Source organism: Molossus molossus, unplaced genomic scaffold (genome assembly GCF_014108415.1).
Source record: "Molossus molossus isolate mMolMol1 unplaced genomic scaffold, mMolMol1.p scaffold_m16_p_12, whole genome shotgun sequence".
NCBI lineage: Eukaryota > Metazoa > Chordata > Mammalia > Chiroptera > Molossidae > Molossus > Molossus molossus.
Window position 1 is genome coordinate 3,733,726 of NW_023425347.1, and position 11,710 is coordinate 3,745,435.

Consider the following 11,710-nt stretch of genomic DNA (forward strand, 5'->3'; position numbering starts at 1 on the left):
AATCTCCCATAAAACTGTTGGCTAATTTTTCAACAGAAACTTTCAGAAGAGATTGGCAATAAATATTCAAACTGATGAAAATAAAGAACCTACAACCAAGATTTCTCTACCCAGCAAAGCTATCATTTAGAATTAAAGGATAAAGAACTTTCCAGATAAGAAAAAGCCAAAGGAGTTTATCACAACAAACCAGTATTACAAGAAATGTTGAATGTTCTTCTTTAGGAAAAAGAAGGGGGGGGGGGGAGAAAATACACACACACACAATAAAATGGCAATTAATACATATCTATCAACAATTACTTTTAATGCAAATGGATTAAATGCTCTAATCAAAGACATATGTTGGGTGATTTAATGGCTAACAAAACAAGACCCCCTGACAAGAGACTCGCTTCATATCAAAAGACACATGCAGACTGAAAGTAAAGGGATGGAAATATATATTTTATGAAAAAGAAAATGAACAACAAATGCTAGGGTAGGGTACTTATACCAGACAAAATAGACTTTGAAACAAATGCTGTATGACGAGAGACAAAGAAGTGTCCAGCTATAGCACTTCTGGGTATTTATCCCAAGAAACCCAAAACACTCAATTGACAAGACATATGTTCACTGTAGCACTAATTACAGTAGTCGAGATATGGTAGCAACCTAAGTGTCCATCAGTAGATGAGTGGATAAAGAGGAAGTGGTACATATATAGAATGGAATATGACTCAGCCACAAAAACGAATGAAATCTTGCTATCTGCAACAGCATGGATGGGTCTCTAGAGGGTACTGTACTGAGTGAAATTAGTCAGAAAGAGGAAGACAAATGTCATATGATTTTACTTAAATGTGGAATCTAAAAATCAAAATAAATGAACAAACAGAATAGAAACAGACAGATGCAGAGAACATTTTGGTGGTTGCCAGATGGGAGGGGGTTTGTGAGGGGTGTGTGAAAAAGCTGAAGGTATTTAGAAACACAATTTGGTTGTTACAGAATAGTCACAGGGATATAAAGTACAACATAGGGAATATGGTCAATAATATTGTATGTATTATAATAATAACTATGTATGGTATCAGATGGATACAAGATTTGTCGGGGTAATTACTTAGTAAGTTATACAATAGCTAATCACTGGGTTGTAAACCTGAAACTAATATAATATTATATATTAATTGTAATGGAAAAATTTTAAAAAATTATTTAAAGTAGAAAATAAGAGTCTTGTATTTAAATTCCATTTAAAAGATAAATGCAGAAAAGCTGAGCTATTAGATGTCTAACAGAAAGGTTACTTTACTTGCACCTGAACCACAGGGAACGTTTTATTATTAAATAAGTTCTAAAAATTAATGCAAAAATGTCGGGGCTTTTGAATGTACATGCTTAATAAAACAGAAAAGTCACAAATAGGCCAAAATAAGAAATCCATCATCCATTATTTGGCTATTGGATGGTTATTCATGGATACCCACAATACTTGAGGAATATTATTTTGATTTGTTGATTAAATATTAATAAAGTGCTTGATAGTAAAACTGAATCTGACATGGATCCTTACTCCAGATAATCTCTTCAACAGTGTTCGACATTTACGCACTCAACTCTTTCTTAAATAAGGGTTTCTAAAGGCCATAAGGCACCTAGGGGAATGAAAACCATCTCACTGAACAGAGACTATTATTTTATGAAACATTTTGTAGCTTGTTACATGATTTGTCTTCTTGACAGAAACTAATAACATTCACATCCTTTCCACATGGAACTAGATCTCTGTGTATAGTTTCTTGCCTTAAATCTCCTTGACGTTACCTTTCTAATTGGTCAAAAAGTGAAATTAGATACCAGTGAGTGTTTAGGATTATATTTTCTGTGGAGATACAGTTCCTGTTACTCTCACTCAGCCAGAGTACATCGCTCGTAGGGTTCTTTGCGGCTTCCTCTGGATTCATTAAGAAAAGTCTTCTATTTTCCAGCTTATGATAAAGGAGCTAGAATTGCCTCTTTTCTGATACATTCTCGGTCAAGGTCACATACCTGGGTTGTTGGTTCAGTCTCCAACCTGGGTCAGGATGCTGTGGGAGGCAACCAATCTGTGTCTCTATCACATCGATGTTTCTCTCTATCTCCCCCCGCAACCCTATGCTCCCTTCCACTCTATCTAAAAAATCAATGGAAAAATATCTTTGGGTGAGGATTAACAATAAATAAATAAGTAAAATAAAGGTGTCTTTGATTTCCAAAAAATGTACTTTTTTATTTTTTAATAGAAATGTAGTGAACAGATAAACAGAACAGAGAAGACTTCTTCTAGCATATTAAACTGTTGACTGACTCCAGGGAGGTGAGTGTTGATGCTGCTTTCTGCCATGGTCACCCGGGCCAGCTACGAAGGAGAACTTCGCAAAGACCAGTGCTGGGGAGATATGCTTTGTCCCTTCTCGCTGACGGACCAGTACAAAACTAGAGGTCAGCCCTGGTCGGTTTGGTTCAGCAGTTAGAGCGTCGACCTGCGGTCCTGAGAGACCCGGGTTCGGTTCCCGCTAAGGGCATGTACCTTGGTTGCAGTTTGTCCCTGGCCCTGGTCGATTGTGTGGGTGGCAGCCACTCGATGTGTTCCTTTCATATCGATGTTTCTCTCTCTTTCTCTGTTCCTCTCTCTCCCTCCCACTCTACCAGAACAAAAAATGGAAAAATGTCCTCAGGTGAGGATTAAAAAAAAGAAAAAAAAAAACTAGAGGTCATTCCCAGAATTTCAGTGGGAAGCCCTGAGTCTCGGCACAAATAAACATGGGCTATACATTAGCCAAGAAAAGGCACTACACCATCCAGGGTCTGAGGCTTGGTCTAAGTTTACAAGCTGTTTGCAAAGCCTCTTAGACTAATGGATGAATAAAATATTCCAGACAACTAATAAAGTATTGTGCATGATTGAAAAGCTCTGTGGCTGACTAATCTGATTAATGAAGGGCAAATTACTGTTAATACTCATAATAAATGTCACAGACAGTATTTCACTGAGTCAGGACTTCGTACGGTATCCTCTGTGTAAGAGCTGTGCATGAAACATGACTAATCAATCACCAGGAAATTTTAGGACGCTGCAGCACGTTTTGGCTAAAAGCAGAACAGCTTTGATGTGCTCCTAGGAACGGAACCATTCTCCCAGCACCCAGCCCACATGGGCCAGGAATGGAGTTTTCATCAACTTCTCAGTTCTGATTTTTTCCTGAGGTCACATACAATATGATCATGATGAGGGAAACCCAAGTGTCTTTGAGAAAAGGACAAAACTGAGTAATTGACTCATTCATTAAAGTAAAGAAGTCATCCTTGACACACCCTTCCTGGTGAGGCAGAGCAGAATCTGCCCCGAGGAAGACCGAGTCCTTGACCCAGAGGTGGCTGGGCCCTCTGAGCAACTGGGTCACTGCAAGGACAGGAGGCGTCTGCAGGTGCCAGGTAGTCCGGCTCCAGGAGCTAGACTGAGCCTTGGCCCGGTGAAGGGTGGGGAAGCCTAGTGGCTGCTTCTTTCCCAGGAGAGACAGACTAGCTTGGGAGAGGTCAGAGATGGATGGGGTTATGCAGACGGCCAAACAAGCAGAGCCAGGGTCAGGGGGAGAGTGGGGTCAGCGCTCACCCACCCCAACCAGTCCAGACAGAGATTTATTCACTATGCAATCTTTTAATATCGTATGGAGAATGCGGACAGCCCTCACCGGGGTATAAGCGCAGTGAAGTCTGTCCTCAGAAACTGGCCGAGGCTCCACGTGCTGTTGGTCACGGTGGGTCCCTCTGAGAAAGGACCTTCGAGCTGGGACCTGCGAGATGAGAAGCCTCCTGGGAGATGTGCTGAAGGGGAAGGTGAACAGGACAAAGGAAAGGGATATTCAGCACCTTTGGTTCCAGTCACAAATTCTGTGACAAAGTGAGCAATACTGTATTTGTTTTTGTATCATATGTATATATACTTAACAGTAATAAATAATAATAGTAAATAATTAACAGTAATTTGAAATCTTATCATGCCTCTGAGCTAGACACTACAATCTAAGCAGAGATAATAGGACACTTGTTTCGCGAACATTTTTCCTCCCATCTTCTGTCTTTTGGAGGAACATGAAATGCACAGCTTCCGACCACCTGCTCTGGCATCTTCTGCCATGTATTTCAACCAGTATTTTTTCATGGTCCCTAGAAAAATATTCTTGTTCACTGATGAGGTGAATTTCATATTCTTTCAAATTTGTCCTGGATACCTTTTAAGTTGACTATCTGAAACCACAGTACATAGCCAGGTGTAAATAAAAATAAAACTCATATTGCTAGAACACATGTATACAGACTGTGCCTTACAGAATATTCTTGCCAATATTCATATTGTTTGTTTCCGTTTAGTTTGTAAACCTGCTAAATATCTACCAACGCAGTTCTCTGTCTTTACACTTATTAAGCCCAGTTTTCTCTTCAGCACACACGAGATCCATGGCTGTTCACTTGTGTTCACAGAAGTTTCTAAAGCTGAAGTCAATAGCCAGAGAGAGGAAATCATACCAAGTTATACATGGAAGGGATCTTGGATATTAATCTCAAACCCATCCTCAAATTTTACAAAAGAGAACAGTAGAATTCAAGAAAGCAAATGGTTCACGTGGTCCTTTTCTCTGAGGAGGTAGCAGAGCGCGGTCTAAGCCACCAGACTCCAAATGCAGGGACCTCTCCTACCAGCCAGAATGACGGGCAGGGGGTTGTTCGGCTGGCAGACTGCCAGCCTAGGGTGAGCCACGGACAAGGCAGGAACCTGCACTCTCTGAAAACAAGGGTTTCACTTTGAGTAGCCTGGCAAGGCCATCAGACATAGGGGCTCAAGGGGTAGGTTTTGCAGAAATGGAGAGTAATTTATTTTTCAATTCTTTATGTTTGAGAGTATTACAGATGTTCCCCCCTTTCCTTCTTCCATGGCCCCCTCCTCCCAGTTCCTGCCCCGCCGCAGGCCGTCACCACCCTATTGTCTGTGTTCGTGAGTAATGCATATACACATGGAAGTTCTTTGGTTAATCTCTTCCTGCCCCCCTGTTCCCTCTGAAGCTCATCAGACTGTTCCATGTTTCCGTCCAAGAGGAATTGTTTACACTTTGCAAACATGTGATACTGGTCTGCCATTCACACTCCTTTCTGTGGTTTTCCTGGTTCGTGTCCCTCCTGCGCTGCCCACCTGCTGCTGGGAGCAGACAGGTGCAGAAACGAAGCCGCCGGAGAAACCGGACCTTTAAAAGTCCCAATCGTATTCAGTAACAAGCAATTGAAAACAGTACTACTAAAAATCATCGGACATTCTAAGGAAAACAGTACTATAGCCTACCGAATTTTAAAGATAAAAACTGTGCTTCAAAATAATTTCTGACTTGAAGTCTGTCTCTTTGAGTTACTTCGCTTATGTTCCTTCTCCTGTGAGGGATTGAAGGCAGGGGACAATTCAGGAGAATGTTACATTAAAAAAATTTAAAAACAAACAATAGCTGGCATAAAATACTCTGATATAAGGAATACTGTCTTAAATCACATTTTATTATGTACCACTGTGGATCTTAAAATCTAAACAAATCTAAGAACTCATGCTTTTTTTAAACCTGTTAGCTGAAAAATACCTTTTCTCACTTGCTCACAATTTCCTCTGCAGGTGTGTCAATCCTGACGTTCTAAATAGCTTATAGGAGGACCTCCCCGCCTTCACTCTGGGGGCAGATCTCTGCCGCTGTCAGCCCGCTGGCCACAGACGCGTCGCACCTGTGTCGAAGAAGGTTCTTGAGAAGCCAGAGAATGAGAAATATAACTATTCCCAGGGTCTTCTTTCTCTCAGTTTTTAAAAACACATTTATTCCTGCAGAGAATAAGTAGTTAAATTTGGGGGGAGCTTTTTTGATTCAAGTTGAGTAACTGAACCTCTACTGCATCCACATGATTCTAAACGAATAACGCATGGCCGTTATGAGCCAGACATGTGCTAGAAAAGCTGCCTTGCTCGGTTCCTTGTTTGTTCCCCCAAAGGCGTTGCAGCCTTTTAACTGCACAGTTTTTCTTATAAAAGGCTTTGAACCTAGGTAGCTACTCAGCTGATTGGCACACCCTATTATAACTACCATACTCTCTGTTAAGAATTCTAAAATAGTTTGACCCTGGAAGGGAAAACAGAAATGAGAAACTGTATCCTCACAAGACAGCAGTCATAGGAAACTATGATGAAAAGCTTCTCTCCGGATTCCTTTGGAATAATAACAGGTAAACTGCATAGTAATGAAACTCATGGGCAACATCCCACTTAAAGAATAAAAACGCACAGTAAAGCCTTCTCCGGTAGGCCAGGGTGCCCGTGGCTTGTTCCAGGAGACATGCACCCAGGCTCAGCTCAGCTGCTCCATGGATCCCTGACGGCCGCAACACGCATTTCGTTTGGCCAGGTGCCCTGCAGGGATCCTAAACTGACACTGTCCCTCTCATGCAACCACATACCCAAGAGAGCAAACCACAGAGTCACCGTCAATGTAGGTAGGTTCCTGAATGACTTCCCCATCAGCCCTGTGCTTGCCTGCCTGCCCTGCACCCCAGGGCCTTCGGTTGTTGCGCCCCTTCGATAAGACACACATGGTCTGTCAAAGCCCTGCCTTTAAGGTTAGAATTGACCAATCAGGCCTCAGCCCTGGAACCCTAAAGTACTCAGACCCCCGGACCTAATAAGGGCATGTGCCCCAGGTCCTGTTTCTGTGCTCTGCCTTCACCCCCTCGGGAACTGGGGGTACCATAGTCCCCTGTTCCAACGGCTCCTCCAGTCTGCTGTCGCACGGCAGCGCCACCGGGCGCCTGTGCTTCACTTCGCAATAGTCGTGCAACAAAGTCAGAACAACGTGGATTCCGGGTCTTCTCTCGGATATAAAGCTACTGAAAGGAAATACCGAACATAGAATAGACACAGGTATGAAAGTCTCTCCTGGAAGGGCGATGCCGAAGAGGTAGACGTGAATGAACAAGTCCAGGCTCGGAGGACTCAGAACTGGGGACAGTGAAAGACTGGCCACTGAGCATGGGAAACACAGGAGCAAAGTCCGTGTCATTGTTTCAACTCTGACTCCCAGCACACCAAGGACACCCAGCCCTGTCCCCACCCCTCAACCCTGGACCTAGTAGATTTCCTTTTATCATCGTAAAGAATGGGAGAGGTATTACTGACAAAGGGATATTTAGAAAAAAAATATAAAGTTACTTTTTTGGTAAATGAATTAGGTCAAACAATCTCATTTCTATAAACAAATCCATGTGACTGTTCTTATAACACAATGAGCTACTCCAAGGCCCAGTTCAGTAAATCTTGTTTGTAGATAAGGAATTGATTCTGTTATCAAAACAGATTCAACCTAACTCAGCCCAAAGATCAAGTTCATTATTTAAAATTTTTATAGAAAAAAAACACACATGTGGCACTTTTATTTGTTCATGCCTTAATAATTTTGAATAAACATTTACTGAGCATCCTCTGTGCCTGAGTATTGTACTGGGTGCTGGCTCTACAAGAATAAATAACCAGACCCAGTTGCTACCCACAGGGAACTTACAAACTTATGCAGGAGGAAAATATATGAAGGACAAATTATCCAGTGCTATGGCATGTTATAATTAAACAATCTGGGGACATTCAGGAGGATCTACCTCCAAATGAAGGGAGGGAGTCAATGGTCAGCAAGAATTTCATTGAAGACATAACCCTAGAACTGAGATTTAAGGCATAACTGGTAATTCACTAGGGGAAAAAGTACGTGCAAAAATACATTAATGTGAAGGCATATACTTTATTCCTGGGACAAGCAAATAAGTTAGCAACCTGAAATATAGTGGATTTATGGCAAAAGCGCCGAATAATAATCATACAGGTGGATAAACAACGGCGATCATAGGTGGTGAAGAGCTTTGTGCAGAATGCACCTGCGCTGTCCTGGACAGCAGGACCTCTCCCCTTTGCCATACTTCACAGAATAAACATCTCTCATAGCCCCTTCTGCTCATGCCGCCCTGTGACTACGTCTCCCTTAGTGTGTATGACTGGCTGATCATAAGCCATATGCCTCTGTCCTGGCGGCAAGGAGCTTATGAGGGTCACTTTCCAGATTCTATCTAGGATAGGCAGGAGCCACAATACGAGAAATTCCTCAAATGTATGAATAAGAAAAAAGGTTTTGGAAAGCAAGAAAAAGCTTATCTTACAAATGGAATGATATTTAAACTCAGAAAATGCATGGACATAATTCACTCTTCTATGAGATTAAAGGAGATAAATCACATATCTACACAGATAAAAAATTAGAGATCGTGTAGAGTGATAGAACATACTTGAATAATATATAACAAATGAGTAGACTATGCCATATAAACAACTTGCAAAATTGACAAAAAACACAAATTCCAATAGATGAGTGGACAAAACTGCAATACACAAAAGAGAAGATTAAAATGATCTTTATAGCTCTGCTGGTGTGGCTCAGTGGTTGAGCATCGGCACTTGCACCAAGAGGTCGCTAGTTTGATTCCCAGTCAGGGCACATGCCCAGGTTGTGGGCCTGATCCCCAGTGGGAAGCATGTAGGAGGTGGCCAATCCATGTTCTCTATTATCAATGTCTCTATCTCTCTCTGTCTCCCTTCCTCTCTCTCTAAAATCAATAAAGAACAAAAAAAATTGAATGGCCTTTTTATAAACATATGCAAGATATTAAACCTCATTAATAATCAAGAAAACAAATATGGAAAACAATAGGATAATATTTCACACTTAGGCTAGAGGGTGTAGCCAGTTACTCCTGGGCTACAAGCCTGTTCTGTATGTCTCACTGGACTGAGTACAGCTGTAACACAATGGTAAGTGTTAGTCTATTTAAACATATCTAAACAAAGTAAAGATACATAGTAAAATCTGGTGTAAAAAATCAAAAGTGGCACATGGGGCCCTGGCCAGTGTGGCTCAGTTGGTTGGAGTGTTGTCCCCTACAACAAAAGGTGGTGGGTTCGATTCATGGTCAGGGAACATACCGAGGTTCTGGGTTCGGTCCCCAGTCAGTACGTATGGGAGGCTACCGATCAATGTTTTTCTCTCACATCAATGTTTCTGTTTCGTTCTCTCTCCCGATTTCTCTCTCTAAAAATCAATGTAAAAAGTGGCACACCTGTGTAGGACACACCATAAACGGAGCTTGCAGGACTGAGAGTTGCTCTGGTGAGGAGGTGAGTGCGTGGTGAGGCTGTGAAGGCCCAGGACACACTGGGCACCTGGGCAAGCGTTACAACACGTGGCACTAAATTTGCACGAGACTAAATTAAGCACAAGAGAAAACAGTGAATTCAAGAGCCGTGGTCCACAGGAGATGGGCTTCCGCCGGCGTACCGTGGCCTGTCTCACAACTACTCTTCATCACTGAAAAAGCGCTTTCTAAAGCAACGATAAAAAGAATGGTGTTGCAATAGCTGCAGTTTGAGCAATGCCTTGATTTGCTTTAGCAGCTCTCACACTCCAAGTGTGAGCCGCGTGACTCTGCACTTGCAGCGGCATTTAAACTCGGGGGGGGGGGGGTGAAAACACAGGAACCGGGCTCGGGAGAGAGGGGCTGGCGTGAGCGTCACAGGAGGGGACGGAGTTAGCGAAGAAGCGATGAGGGAGTGGACGGTGCAGACCCGGAGATGACAGGCAGAGTGACTGATGCCAGAGGTCGGCGCATCAGTGGAGTACACACAGGTGAGCCAAGGGCCAATCAGCGAAACTAAGATGCAGTCAGACTGAAATTCTCAGTGGAGGAGAACTTCCCCAGCTAGAGCAGGAAGTCCAGGTGACCTCGAGGTCCAGACGGTGGCAATGGGGAATGACTGAAGAGGGGCGGAGGCGACGGTCACAGGAACGGGGAGTGTGGGGAGCAGAGAGGCTGGGTTCTTGAATGTGTCTTTCCCCTGGACAGTGTTAAGCAGGGTGACGTTACCACCAAGCAGATGTCACTAACCACCAGGGAACAATTAAGAAAGGAGCATGGGACCTGGAGTCAAGCCAGAGTGTTTAGAAACCGGCTCTGTCGTTTGTCAACCAGGCATCTTTCCAAGCTTCAGACTCACAGTTTGCAAAAGGAGGTAAATAGTCCTTCATGGCACAGAGTAAAATAATGCAGAGACGGTGACTGCTTCCACCAGGGCAGGTCGGCAGCATGCACTCCATGAAAAGAATTCTTTTTCTAAGTTAAGACTTGAAAATTACTAATCTCCTGTGTTGTGAAGTTTTATCCTGCTTCAGCCTGAATCTTCAGTATTTTCTCTTCTGCATTAGGTTCAAGTACACATCCCCTCACAGCTGCCCACCATTGGAGTTAATATCATCTCTGTAATTCATGAATTATCACCTTCCAAAGTCTTCCCAGTATGCGCAAGTATTTATGTACTTGCATCTTTAGGCAAAATCATTAATAATCCTCTTTAGAAAAAGAGGAGTCCAGTTTGCTGTGACTATCTGTTATCTCTGCAGTCCACGCGGCTGCCCCGCAAGCCATTGAGTGCTGCTCAATGATCTCCAGTAACTTAGGGGACTTACAGTAACTGTCCACCAGTCACTAAAACTGATCCTGCTTGTAAGATTGAGTTAGATTCAGGGTTTAACTCAGAATTTTTAACACAGAATCAATTTTCAGAATGTTACTATGTGTTTTACATTAATCACCTAAGTGTTGCTGCTTCTCTTTCCAGAAGTTGGACATCTTCAAAACTGTGCTGATCAAAATGCAAATCTCTCCCCTGAAGCTGCCTCATGTTCCCAGAGGAGGATCTATGCTAATAGGAGTCCATGCAAAGTGAATGATGTAAAAACTTTTGGGGGAAAATGTATTAGTAATGATAAGTTTTGTCCTTCATCAAGACTAAAGAATTAACTGTTCCCCCAAAAGTTAAGAAACAAGAAACAAGAGCATATAGAAATGTTTGGGTGGAAATGTATCATTCCCAGACCTCTCGTAAACACATCTGAATTCCAGTACAAAGCAGAAGATAAAGAAGGGTCAGCACAACCTTGACCATGTCTCAATTCACCTCTTCGGAACTCAGTCCCCTAAACAGTAAAAAAAAAATCTTTGTGGTCATCTATAAGGTTCCTTCGGCCCTAATCTGATTTTAAAGTAATTTTATTTCAGAGGGCATTTATTTTCATTTTGCAAAATTGTGAAGCAAAAGGTGCACATTAGTTGGGGCCAGGGTTAACCATATCAGTGCCTTTATGTAAACATAACAGCATTATTATCAGGACTACATTTTAAAATATAAAAATGGGAAAGCATCTTCTGAGTCTAAAACTTATAACCATTAGGTGTTGTTGTTTTGGCCTAAATTTAACCTGTTTCAAATTAAATCCATTTCTTGAACAACCATTACCTAGAAAAGAGATCCAGAATTCCTCACTCTGGATTTTCTTTCCATCTAATTAATAGATTTTTTTTTTAAATCCTCAACCAATGATATTTTTCTATTTATCTTCAGATAGAGGGGAGGGAGGGAGAGAGAGAAACATCAATGTGAGAGAGACACAATGACTGGTTTCCTCCTGCACGACCCGACCAGTGCCGTGGATTGAGCTGCAGCCGAGGTTCGTGCCCTTGACCGGAATCGAAACCAAGTCTCATTGGTTCTCAGGCCTACGCTCCA